The sequence below is a fragment of the Aegilops tauschii genome, chromosome 2 (assembly GCF_002575655.3).
Source record: "Aegilops tauschii subsp. strangulata cultivar AL8/78 chromosome 2, Aet v6.0, whole genome shotgun sequence".
In the NCBI taxonomy this organism is placed as follows: Eukaryota; Viridiplantae; Streptophyta; class Magnoliopsida; order Poales; family Poaceae; genus Aegilops; species Aegilops tauschii.
The window spans coordinates 412,328,808-412,342,972 of record NC_053036.3 but is presented as its reverse complement, the minus strand read 5'-3'; positions in this window follow the sequence as shown (position 1 = coordinate 412,342,972).

Sequence of the window (14,165 nt, the reverse complement as noted above, 5' to 3'; positions counted from 1 at the left end):
GGCCTGTTCGTCGGGGCTGGCTTGCCCGTTTTCTTGCTCCTCCTGCTCGGATGTTACCTCAGCAAGGTCTTCATTGTTTTCGGTATCGTCCGGAGTATTATTTTCACCGGTGCCAGCTTTGCTGTCTTTTGAACGACGTGACTTAGAGCGGCGCCGAGGACGCCGGCATTTTTGCTGTGTCTCAGGAGGTTTATTCTCGACTGGATTTTCTTTGTCGTTGTCGTTGGTTGTCTTGGGTGTATCCACCGTGTACACATCGTACGAAGAAGTGGCCGTCCAATGTCTGGTAAATGGCGGATTTTGGTCTTGCTCCTCATTGGCATCATCGTCCATACCGTCGATGTCTTCGGAGTCGTAATCAAGTGTGTCGGTTAGGTCCTCGACAGTGTCTATGAAGTGGGTGGCGGGTGGGAAGCAAAATTCTCGATCATCAGCCCCCAGTCCGGACCGGAAATAGTTCGGCTGTGAGTCCCCCGCCAAGGACAGGCTTTTTAATGAGTTTAGCATATCGCCCAAAGGCGAGTGCTAGAAGATGTCTGCGGCGCTGAATTCGAAGATCTATGTGTGATCGAGTTCGGCGTCCGCAGGCTCACATGGTTCGGAACTTATAACCAGAGACGAGTCCGGAGTTCCGGTGACACAGATATGTTGTGGGGTTAAGTCCATGTGCGGCTCCAACGCCGGGGAATCTGTGGCCTCCGTGGTGGGTCGAGCCTCCGATCCTTGGATGCGGCAGTGTGCTCTGGATCTAAGGCCAGAGTGGTCACTGGAGCTATCTCCTGGATGCGGTCTGACGACAGATTGAAGTCATGTTCGTCAAGGTGGCCAGGAGCGGTCGCCGCGGTCTCGAATCCGCAACATAATTCAAGCTCCCAAACCTGACCTGATGGCCAGGGGCATAGCTCTTGATCTGCTCCAGGCGGCCAAACGAGTTGGCCCGCAGTGCGAAGCCGCCGAACACGAAGATCTGTCCGGGGAGGAAGGTTTCTCCCTAGCCAACGTCATTGTTGACGATTGAACGGGCCATCGAACCTTTCATCGACGGCATAGTGGAACTCTCAATGAAAGCACCAATGTCGGTGTCAAAACTGGCGGATCTCGGGTAGGGGGTCCCGAACTGTGCGTCTATGGTCGATGGTAACAGGAGACAGGGGACACGATGTTTACCCAGGTTCAGGCCCTCTCTATGGAGGTAATACCCTACTTCCTGCTTGATTGATCTTAATGGATATGAGTATTACAAGAGTTGATCTACCACTAGATCGTAATGGCTAAACTCTAGAAGTCTAGCCTGTATGACTATGGTAATGAGTATCTCCGTTCCCGGACTAAGTCCTCCGATTTATATAGACACCAGGAGGATCTAGGGTTACACAAGGTCGGTTACAAAGAAAGGAATCTACATATTCGGTCGCCAAGCTTGCCTTCCACGCCAAGGAGAGTCCCATCCGGACATGGGTGCTGTCTTTGGTCTTCGTATCTTCACAGCCCATCAGTCCGGCCCATGTCTAACAGGCCAGACGCCCGAGGACCCCTTAGTCCAGGACTCCCTCAACTGTGAATCTTCAAGACTGGCAGTTAAATGAGTTAAGGAAGAATGTCAAGCATCAAGAAGCTGAGACCCTCAAAGCTGAATCCAAACTCAAAATTTATTTGGAAGAGACGGAAAAGCTCAAGTCCAGCCTTGCTACAGAAAGAGCCGCATGGCAGAATAAGAAAACCATATTGCTGCAAAGAGTAGAAGCCGCGGAAGCTTCACTTAAGAGCACAACTGAAGAGCTAACTGGCTTGAACCAACACATCTCCCGAATGACAGCCGCCATATTTGGTAAACAGAATCTAACATGAAGTACCACAACTTGTTTGGTGACTTATAACTATTTGCTCTTTAACACGCCTGGCGACTCATGCGCCATTTGTTGAACAGGTCCCAGAAGCTCTAGTCTTGGCCAAAACATGTTAATGAAGCTGAAAGTTGTTTATGCTTTGGTGGAACAATTATACACTAGCACACAACGGACGCTTGTAGCAATCTCCAATGGAAAAGAGCCTCCCACTCTTATCATAACCGTGCTGGATCAGTTATCCACAGTGCCAGAGCAGATCAAAGAGTTGAAACTATCAGCCGCCCGCACAGCAGCAATTTTAGCACTCAGCCTGGCCAAGGCATGGCAATCGGAGCTAGACCCGGTTGAAATGGCAGATGGCTGTCCTGAACAGAAAGAAGATGGGTCACCCTTTGATGAAGCTGATTTTGCCAAATGCATGAGAGAGATACGCCCTTTAGCATGTAAACTGGCAAAGGAGGCAGATTTAACAAAATACCAGCCAGCTTATGATAATGACAACGTCCGAGTTAAAGTGCCGACTCACAATGCCATATATCTAACTCCACCGAAGCGTAAGGATAATTTTGCTCCTGACATTGACCCTACTCCAATTATAAATGATGAATCCATATTCGAGGCCTTAACCGGCATGGACTGGACGTCACCTGACCTTCAGATGGCCGAAGAAGAAGAGCTGGTGCGGGATGACCCGGAGGCATCAACTCGCCAAGAAGAAAACTGATTCACAGCAATGACGATTCAGGCGGCTTTCAAGTCGGGCTTGTAAGAGTGTAGCTCCAGAAATACTTTGTTTCAACCCTGTGGGCTCATCACAGCCTTGTAATAGGCTAGTTTAAAACAATGATCTGCCATGTCATGCCTTCGTGCATGTTGATCTTAACTTTTGAACCACCAGTTTTAATCTTTATGATAGGCTTGATCTAATCATTCATACGAGCCATAGCAGTACTCTTATTTGCGCATTAGGCTTTGCATGTCCTGCCAAAAAGGTTAAACATATGTCCTGGCGACTTAAGGTCAAAAACCAGGGCAGGTAACAACCCAAACATATATAGCCTAATGTGATTATTGACACTATAATCAAGGCAATTCAAGTCAAAATATATTGACGACTTAAAATCAAAAAATTAGGGCGGGTTACCAAACCTCGAATATTCATATAACACTTGAAAACATACCTGTAGATTTGGATCATACTGACGGCTTAAATATCAATATCTAGTGCGGGTGACAACCCAAAGACTTGCAATTTCATGACCTCACTTGTTCAAACCAAAGCATACTAGCGACTTACAGTCCATAGCCAGGGCGGGTTACCAAACCCAAAATACTCAAACATGAGTCATACAGTCGGAGCTTTATGACCTGAATTGTGAAAAATCACTTAACAGAGAAAAATCTTTAGGAGAAACAAATCCGAAGGACTCAAGAGAAAAAATCAAATAATCTCAAATAATTGCCTCGCCGGCTTACCAAAGCACGACCAAACAAGTTGGCTCACAGGGCCATGTGCTTTCAAGGCAGCACAGCCATTGAGTTAATCCTAGCTCACTGTAAGCCGGCTCTCACGTGACACAAGCCACCGTTTTAACCTTAACAAGTTCAGGGTCTGAAAAAAGATTGGCTGTTACGAGGGTATGAAAACAGGCAGGACAACTCATAATTGGGCGTCCACGCCTGGTCAAGAGGGTATGAAAGCTAAACCCGGTGGGTTGGAAGCCCACTAGTGACCTTATGACCAAATAATAAAGACTCAGATACACGAAAGAAATGACAGAGGCCCTAAATTTTTTCAGGGATGCCGGCTTTATATATTGATCATAATATATATGGATTTTCCATATATAGGACAAATTTTATCTACCACCAGAGGTAGTTACCACCACTTGAGTTTTGTATGTAGTATGTAGTATCTATCAAATCAGAGAGTATATACACGTACACTACTTGGGAAAAGCTTATAGGCAGACGCTTACTAGTAGCGCGGGTTTATACCCCTCGCTACTGCTAGTTACTAGTAGCGCGGGGTTTTACCCTCGCTACTACTAATTTGATAGTAGTAGCGCGGGTTTTTACCCCTCGCTACTACTAAGTGATTTCCACCGTGCCTCCCGGGACCAGCCATAGTAGTAGCGCGGGTTATAAACCCATGCTACTACTAAGTTAATAGTAGTAGCGCGGGTTATAAACCCCACGCTACTACTAAGTGGTCTCCACCGTGCACCCCGGGACATGCCATAGTAGTAGCGTGGGTATAAACCTAGCGCTACTATTATCAACCCACCGACACATGTATAAACCTAGCGCACGGAGGCCCAATCCCAGACCCACACAGTCTCTCGATTTTACTTCTCCCTCCCACCTGCGACGCCCTTCCTCGCCCACCGCAACTGCCGGCCTCGCACATCGACGTCTCCCTCAAATCCGGCGACCTCCTCTTCCACTGTAGCCCCTCCTTCCTCATCCACCTCCTCCTCCTCCTCCACTGCCCCTCCTTTCTCCTCCTCCTCCTCCTCCGCTGCTGGAAGGAGAGGAAGATCCAACAGCGCGCCGCCCATGACGATGGCCAGATCTCTGATGGACGCAACCGTGGCGTCATCTAGGGTTTCAGCTCCAACTGCGGCGGCCACCGGTGAGTTCCTGCACCTACTCATCTCTATCTTTCTCTTCCTCTTCTAATCCTTATCTCTTTTTTTGTAGCAGCAGCAAAGGAGAGGTGTGTAGAAGAGTTGGATGGGGAAGCACCATCACCATGGACGACTTCATCCCCTCCAGGATCAGCATCGACCATGGATGAAGAGGACGATGATGCCTAGCTAGCAGCAGCAGCCATGGCTGGAATTTTTTTTAATTCCTAATTAGTTAGGAGTAGCGAGGGTCCAGACCCATGCTACTACTAGTAAGTAGTAGTGCGGGTTGTATCCACGCTACTACTAACATACGTAGTAGTAGCGCGGGTGGCACCCGCGCTACTACTAACAGTTAGCTGTAGCGTCGTATCAGTAGCGCGGGCACCCGTGCTACTGATATACCTAAAACCCATGCTACTTCTAGGCTTTTCCTTAGTAGTGGTAATATGTAGTATATAAGAATGTTTTGGTAGTATATATACTATTTTTTGATAGTATGTATCATATTTTAAGTATGCCCTTTTTAGTACAAATATGTACGTATTTCATAAATATAATAAAAACCATGGCCTAACTTGCAATTTTTTCGTGTAACTCACTTTGAACTATCTTATATATAGTATATGAACATACTTAAAATGATAAAGTAGAATATATACTACCACATGGTAGTATATGAGAATATATATATATATAGGGTGGGTCTATTATGGTAACACCCCTTAAGACCCTTATTCTCCTAACACTAGGCTTATTCTGCTAACACCTCCCACCCACCTGGTAGCTATAAACTAACCATGCTAAAGACCCGACCGAACTGCCTGGGTAAAAAAAAGACCCCCACCTTATCCTGTACCTCCCACTCCCGCACGATCTCCACCTCCCACCATGTCGCTGCACGCCTCCCTCCCCGCACCGCGCCGCCTCCCTCCCCGCGCCGCTGGGCCGCCCCCTCCCGCGCCGCGCCGCTTCCCTCCACACGTTGCAACGCCGCCTCCCTCCCCGCGCCGCCGGGCCGTCCCCCTCCCGCACTGTGTCGCTTCCCTCCTCGCGCCGCCGCGCCACCTCACTCCACTGCCACGCCGCCTCCCTCCCGCCGGCAGCCACCGCACCAGTTCCTCCCGCCGGCAGCCACCGCACCAGTTCCTCCCGCCAGCCACCGCTGCTACCTACCACCACATGGAGGGGCGCCCCGCTGTGCTTCCATTGGCGAATTCGGGTGTACAAGGTGCTCGGGCACGCGCGAGTGGATAGGACGGGGGCCCTGCCTTCCCGGCGCCGCCCAACCCCACCGCCCCGATGGATCCCGTCGACCCCGGAGACCACCAGTGTGCTGGAGCCGCCCAACCCCACTGCCCCGACGAATCCCATCCCAGGATCCAACCGAGCCTCGTGTCTCCAGCCATCTTCCTTGCTGGATCCAGGAGGATGCATGGGTGTGCAGGCATTCTCCCTCTAGGTCGTTCGCCAGCGCCTCTTCTCCGCTCGGCTCTGCCCCCTCCTCGCCTACCAAAAGGTACACCGAGCAGCGTGGCATGGTTTGGTCACTGCCCGACCATGCTCCAGCCCACCGAACTCCGGGTGTCTAGACGAGGCTCACGGCATGGAGTTTTTTGTGCGCTTCCCAGCATGCAGTTCGGCTCCTATGCTGGTGTAGTTTTTTCCAGAGAGAAAGCAGTGCAGTTCCTCCCGGGAGACGTTCAATGCTCATTTTGTTGTACACGCAGCGCCGATCCGCTAGATCCCGACAATCATCGAGCGGTCATGCCATGGCCCCCGGTCTGCATCCCCTCCTGATTGCAGATCATTCCCCCAGTACGGGTAACTATGTCTGACCCTCTCTGCTCTTTCTCCCCTAAACGGCTTGCAGTTGGTAGCATGAGGTCCATTGGAAACTCAGCGCAGTGCACCTCACCACGCATTGCAGTCCCTGGCCACAGGGAGAACGGCGGCCTACTCTGGTGGCACAGATTGCAGTACGTGGGCCCGGGATGCGCGGTCCGCTGTGTGAGTAAGTTCAGTCCGACGGGTGCTACGCTTCAGTGGTCTTGCTATGCTCGTCCAAAAAAGCCACGTGCACTTCTGATGTTCATTGTGAAAATACCCATGATGTAGTTTATTGTAAAAATCATGTGGTTCATTTTGTAGTGCAGAACGGTTTTCGTTCAGTACACCATGAATTCAGTGCAGTAAAATTTCTAATGTAGCTCGTTAATTCCTCTTTGCAGTTTGGATGGTGCCCCCCGGCATTAGGTTCAGCCACCTTATCTACTTGTAGTTTGAAAACTGGTCTTCAAACGAAAAAGCGTGCATGATCTGTGGTAGACTGAGAATTTTACCTGTGTGCAGTTCGGCATCCCCCGCGCCCGAGTCGCTTTGTGTAAAAAGTTGTTGAACAAAATGAATGAAGTTCATTTCTTTAATGGTTCGGCGCTTCACATTGTAAAAAGGAAAACTGTAGGAGGCTCTTGCAGTTTATTATTCTTGTTTACCCATGCAAGTTTGTTATTCCAAATTTGGTGGTTCCCTAAAAAATAATAATGCAGTGCATTTGCATCGTCTTTTCAGGCCAACCATGGTAATAACAAAAGAAATGACAAGAAGACAAAAATGTTATAAAAATTGGAAAACAACAAAAAATATTATAGAGATTGACAAAAACTCATGGGGTCCACTTTTGGTATTGCCGCGGTTCACTTTCGGGTAGTGTCGCGGCCCATTTACGGTAGTCTTGAGGTTCACTTTTCATAGTATTGCGGTTCACCAACGCTTGACATGAAGTGGACTCCACCTTGTTTGGGAAAATTTACGTCCCATAAAAAAATCATGCAGTGCACTTGTCTGTCCAATGAAGTGCGGGTTTTAGTCTAAAGAACTGCACTCCATCTCGTTTGGGAAAATTTACGTCCCACAAAAAAGAAATCATGCAGTGCACTTGTCTGTCCAATGAAGTGCGGTTATTAGTCTAAATAAGTGCGGTTTTGTGTCTGATGCAATACGGCCCGTTTACGGTAGTCTCGAGGTTCACTTTTCATAGTCTTGCGGTTCACCAACACTCGACATGAAGTGCACTCCACCTCGTTTAGGAAAATTTACGTCCCACAAAAAAAAAACCATGCAGTGCACTTATTCATCCGATGAAGTGCAGTTTTTAGTCTAAAGAAGTGCGGTTTTCTGTCTGATGCAGTACATACGACGATTTTGGTGTCGTGAAAAAACAGTGTCCGCATTTCGTTGAAATCAAAATTGCTCCTAAACCGTATGGAATTGGAGAGAGTGTTCTATATAAAAAAGTTGCGCCTCATCGATATCTTTCCAACGGCGTATAATTTGAATCATTTCGACCAGCGATTTGTAAAAATTTCGCGAAAAACGGCCGCTGCCTCTCCTCGTCAGCCGCACGATTTTAAAAATTAACTAAAAACCATAAGGAATCTCAAATATTTTAACATATGAAAGTTGAGCCTCGTCCGTAGCTTTCCAACGGCATATCATACGCCTCATTTCGACAAACGGTTAGAAAACTGGAGCGAAAACAGTACCAAAAATTTGAAAAAAATTGAAAAACAGAATTCCGCGATTTAGTAAATTTGAAACTGCTCTTAAACCGTAATGAATTAGAGAAAATAATGGATATGAAAAAGATGCGCCTAGATGATATCTTTCCAATGGTGTATCGTTTGCTTCATTCTGACGAGCGGTTTAGAAGAAATCACGAAAAAACGCTCGCTGCCACTCGTCATGGGCCGCACCATTTTAAAAAACTGCTCTTAAACCATGTGGAATCTCGAAAAGTGTTCAACATGTTGAAGTAGCGCCTAATCCATAGCTTTTCAAAGGTATATTACACGCCTCGTTTCGACTAACCGTTAAAAAACTAGAGAAAAAAAGGTACAGAAAAAACACAGCGTGTAGTTTTTTTGCAACGGGAAGTTCACTCGTGTGAGTACTGCAGCACACTTGATTCAAACAATGACGTGCACTTGCCTTGAGCGTGCAGTGCGGAAGTGTTATCAGAATAGTTATTCTGCTAATATTAGCAGAATAGACCGGCTGTGTGTGTGTGTGTATATATACATTGACAAATGTATGTACAAAGACGAGAGTCGTTGGCTCAGGTGTAATAAGGCCAAAGATGAGCAATATTCCAGGGCCGGCGGGTCTCCTCCTTCGACTTGCATGAATCCTTGTGTTCTCGTATATCAATGAGGTAATAAGACCCATTATTCAGGTTTTTGCTGACCACAAAGGGCCCTTCCCAAGGAGGTGATAACTTATGCATATCAGTCTAATCTTGAATTAGCCATAGTACCAAGTCACCTTCTTGAAACGCCCGCGTTTTAACTCTGCGGCTATGATAGCGACACAAGTCTTATTGATATATCGCTGAACGAGCAACCGCAAGGTCACGCTCCTCATCCAAACATCGAGTGCATTTTGACATGCTATCTCATTATCATCTTCAACATAAGTCGCCACACGGGGTGAGTCATGACAGATATCACTTGGAAGAACCGCCTCTGCACCATAGACCATGAAGAAAGGCGTATATCCTGTTGACCTGTTAGGGGTGGTATTCATACTCCAGAGTACTGAAGGTAACTCCTCAACCCAACAACCCGGCATTTTCTTGAAAGGAACCATAAGCCGGGGCTTGATTCCTCTCAAAATTTCTTGGTTAGCCCTCTCAGCTTGACCATTAGACTGCGGATGAGCCACAGAAGAAACATCAAGATGAATATGCTTTCGTTGACAGAACTCCTTCATAGCACCCTTAGACAAATTAGTGCCATTATCAGTGATGATACTATGAGGGTAACCGAAACGGAAGATCAGTTTTTTAACAAACTAGACTACGGTCGCCGCATCACACTTGGTGACCGGCTCTACTTCGACCCACTTGGTAAATTTGTCAACTGCCACCAAAAGGTGGGTTTTCTTGTCCTTAGACCTCCGGAAAGGTCCAACCATATCAAGCCCCCAGACTGCAAATGACCAAGTAATTGGAATCATCCTCAACTCTTGAGCCGGAACATGAGCCCGTCGAGACAATTTCTAACATCCATCACACTTACTGATGACATCCTCTGCATCAGCGTGAGCCGTCAAGCAATAAAACCCATGACGAAAAGCTTTAGCCACTAAAGACTTAAAGCTGGCATGATGACCAAAATCACCTTCATGGATCTCTCTTAAAATCTCACGGCCCTCTTTAGGAGAAACACAACGTTGGAACATGCCTGTCATACTGCATTGGTGTAACTCGCCATTAACAACAGTCATAGATTTAGATCTCCTGGTGATTTGCCTTGCCAAAGTTTCATCCTCAGGTAACTTGCCCTGGGTCATATAAGCCAAGTAGGGAAGTGTCCAATCAGGAATACCATGGAGAGCCGCCACCAATTGCGCCTCCGAGTCAGGAATAGCGAGGTCCTCTTCTGATGGTAACTTGACTGAAGGATTATGAAATACATAAAGAAACACATTAGGAGGTACTGGCATACGTTGAGACCCAAGCCGGCTCAAGGCATCAGCCGCCTCATTTTTTCTTCGATCAAGGTGCTCCACTTGATAACCCTTGAAGTGACCAGCAATATTATCAACCGCCCGGCGATAAGCTGCCATGAGCAGGTCTTTGGAATCCCATGTACCTGAAACTTGCTGAGCCACAAGATCTGAGTCGCCAAAACACATGACCCGGCTCAAATTCATCTCTTTGGCCATTCGAAGGCTGTGGAGTAAAGCCTCATATTCGGCGGCATTCTTAGTACAAGGAAACATTAACCTCAAAACATAACAAAACTTGTCACCTCGTGGGGAAGTCAATATAACCCCGGCCCCTGAGCCTTCTAGCTGCCTGGACCCATCAAAGTGAATCATCCAATATGTGTTATCATGCCTCTCCTCATGTGTTTGCAACTCCGTCCAGTCATTGATGAAATCCACCAGAGACTGAGATTTGATAGCTGTCCTTGGCACATATTTCAGACCATGAGGTCCGAGTTCTATTGCCCACGTAGCAACCTGGCCTGTGGCCTCCCTGTTCTGAATAATGTCTCCCAAGGGAGCAGAACTGACTACAGTGATATGATGACCAAGAAAATAATGCTTCAGCTTGTGACTCTCCATGAACACCCCATATACCAATTTCTGCCAATGTGGGTATCACTGTTTGGACTCAATTAACACGTCACCGACGTAATAAGCCAGCCGCTGAACAGGGTATTCTTTACCCGCCTCTTTGCGCTCTACAACAATTGCCACACTGACAGCCTTACTATTAGCTGCCACATATAAGAGCAAAGGCTCCTTCTCCACAGGAGCAGCCAAGATGGGCGGCTCAGTCAACTGCTTTTTGAGGGCCTCAAATGCCTTATCAGCAGCGTCACTACAGAAAAAATGTTCTGTTTTCTTCATCATCTGATACAAAGGAATTGCCTTCTCTCTCTGGCGGCTTATGAACCGGCTTAAGGCTACGATACGACCCGCCAGGCGCTGAACGTCATTGACATACGCCGGCTTAGCCAATGAAGCGATAGCTTTAATCTTCTCCGGGTTAGCTTCAATACCCCTCTCTAAGACCAGAACACCCAAGAGCTTGCCTGTAGGTACACCAAAAACACATTTGATCGGCTTAAGCATCATCTTATAGACCCGGAGATTATCAAAAGTCTCCCTTAGATCATCCAAGAGCGTCTCTTTTTTTCTGGATTTGACCACAATATCATCCACATAAGCATGCACATTACTCCCAGTTTCACTGTGAAAGCAATTCTGAACACAGCGCTGATAAGTCGCATGGGCACTCTTAAGCCCAAGAGGCATAGAAACATAGGAGAAGGCTCCAAAAGTGGGTGATAAAAGACGTCTTCTCTTGGTCTTTAACTGCCATCTTGATCTAATGATAACCAGAATAAGCATCCAGGAAACATAAACTCTCATAACCCACCATGGCATCAATAATCTGGTCAGTATTGGGGAGATAAAACAGATCAGCTGGGCAAGCTTTGTTAAGATCTGTGTAGTCAACACACATACGTCAACACACATCCGCATCGGGTTAGCCAACCATTCTGGATGAAAGACCTCCACGATAAACCCGGCTGCCAAGAGTCGGGCCACCTCTTCTCCAATGGCCTTACGTCGTTCTTCATTGAAACGACAAAGAAACTGTTTGACCGGCTCAAATTTAGGATCCACATTAAGAGTGTGCTCAGCGAATTCTCTCGGTACACCCGGCATGTCAGAAGGTCTCCATGCAAAGATGTCCCGATTCTCATGGATGAACTCGATGAGCACACTTTCCTATTTAGGATCCATATTAGCCCCCACTGTGAATTGCTGAGATGAGTCACCAAGGACAAAGGTCAATTTGCTTAGTATCATCAGCCGACTTAAACTTCAACAAAGGGTCTTGCTCAGTGGTGGGCTTCTTCAAAGGGGTCATATCAACTGGGTCAACATTATCCTTATAAAATTTAGGCTCCTCAGTAGCGCAGGCTGATTCAGCATAGGCAGCGTCTCCTTCTTCACATTCCAAAGCAATCTTTCGAGCACCATGGACTGCAATAGTACCCTTACGTCCTGGCATCTTAAGCTGTAAATAAACATAACAAGGCCGTGCCATAAATTTGGCGTAAGCCGGCTGGCCGAACAAGGCATGATAAGGGCTCTTGATTTTAACCACTTCAAACCATAACGTCTCTACTCTGTAGTCATACTCATTGCCAAAAGCCACCTCCAAGGCAATCTTACCGACTAGATACGCCGATTTACCATGTACCACACCATGAAAAACTGTAGAAGACGGCTTAAGCTCCTTATCAATTAAATTCATCCGGCGAAAGGTATCATAGTAAAGGATATTGATACTGCTGCCACCATCCATGAGTACTTTAGTAAATTTATAACCCCCAACCTGAGGGGCTACTACCAACGCTAGTTGACCCGGGTTATCAACCCAGGGCGGGTGACCCTCTCGACTCCATGTGATTGGCCGCTCTAACCACTGCAAGTATTGAGGTACCGCTGGCTCAATTGCACTGACCGCACGTTTATGAACTTTTTGATCTCTCTTGAAAAGAATTGTGGTGAAAACATGATGCTGGCCACTGTTAAGCTGCTTTGGATTACTTTGATATCCCGACTGATGCTGTTAGTTAACCTGACCAGACTGTTGGTTATAACCACCCTGGTTACCCTGTCCTTGATATCTAGAAGTTGAGCCACCACCACCAAAGCTGGGCCCCTGTGAGCCGGATCCTGACCCGCCAGGCGGGCAATTATTGTTGCCATGATTCTGATTGAAGTTGGAATTACTGTACTCTCTCATCATGAAACAGTCCTTCCAAGCATGAGCCGCTGGTTTATTGGGCAGACTGTGTTTTGGGCAAGGTTCGTTCATGATCGCCTCAATATTAAATTTTGGCCCTCCAAAGGCCTGCTTACCATTGCCATTATGGCGCTGGCTTTTATATACAGTGTTGGTGTTAGCTACAAGATCTGACCCGCCATCGGGTTGTCTGCGCTTACCACCGTTACTCTGGTTGTGACCATTATGCACTGTCACGTCCTGCTGCTGACCCTTACCATTAGCACTCTTCTTTCCTTTGTTGGATTTTTCATCGACAGATCCAGGATCTTTGGTGGTATCAGAGTCAACATACTTGATGAGAGCCGCCATGAGCTCTCCCATGTCACTACAGTGACGTTTAAGCTGCCCAAGCTTGTGCTTAAGGGGGGTAAAGTGACAATTCTTCTCCAAGACCAGGACAGCTGAACCTGCCGCAATGCTATCAGATGAATGGATAATAGCTGAAACCCAGTGGACCCAATGGTGGGCCAACTCATCCTCCCGCTGTACATAGTTATCCAGATCAATAATCGTTAGAGGCTGCTTACAAGTTCCCTTAAAGTTCTGAATGAAGCATGCTTTCAACTCAACCCATGAATTGATGGAATTGGCGGGTAAACCTTTCAACTAGGTTCGAGCATACAACATCATTAACATCTAGCATCTCCATAGCCAGCTCATAGCTCTCAATCCAAGCCTCGGGTGGAAGATCAGTTGTATAATTAGGGACCTTACAAGGGCCCTTAAAATCCTTGGGGAAACGTTCATTGCGTAGAGCCGGTACTAGACACGGCACACCAACTGTCCTGGAAGTCGTCCCACCCTCAATAGACGCCGAAGGGTTTACTGGAAATTGCTGATGAGCCCCTAGTTGAGCCGCCAATTCCGCCTCACGACGGGTTCTAGCCTGATCCACAAGGGCTTAAGCATTGTTCAACATATTATCATCACGGGGCGGGTTATGTCCACGGGTCGGGTCATCATTACGAGGCAGGTTACGACGCCATTCACTGTAAGAAACCGTCGACGACTCAATACGCCGGCTATAGCTTCGACTTGGGTGGGGAGTTGAGTGAATCGGTTCACGACTGTACGAATAAGCCGCCTGCTGCGCTACAGCCATCTGAAGAAGCTCCACCGTGTTCTAGGTCTCTATCGCCACTGGAGACTCACCTTCGATCGGGATAGCCACCAGCCGTGTGACCGCTGCTATCGTGTTATCCATTGGGTTAGAATAATGGCCAGAGGTTGTTGGAACCTGTTGAGGTGGGTCAGATCCCTATGAGGCGGGTCTGGCACATGAGGCTAGGCTGCCGCCCCGATCCCTGGCGC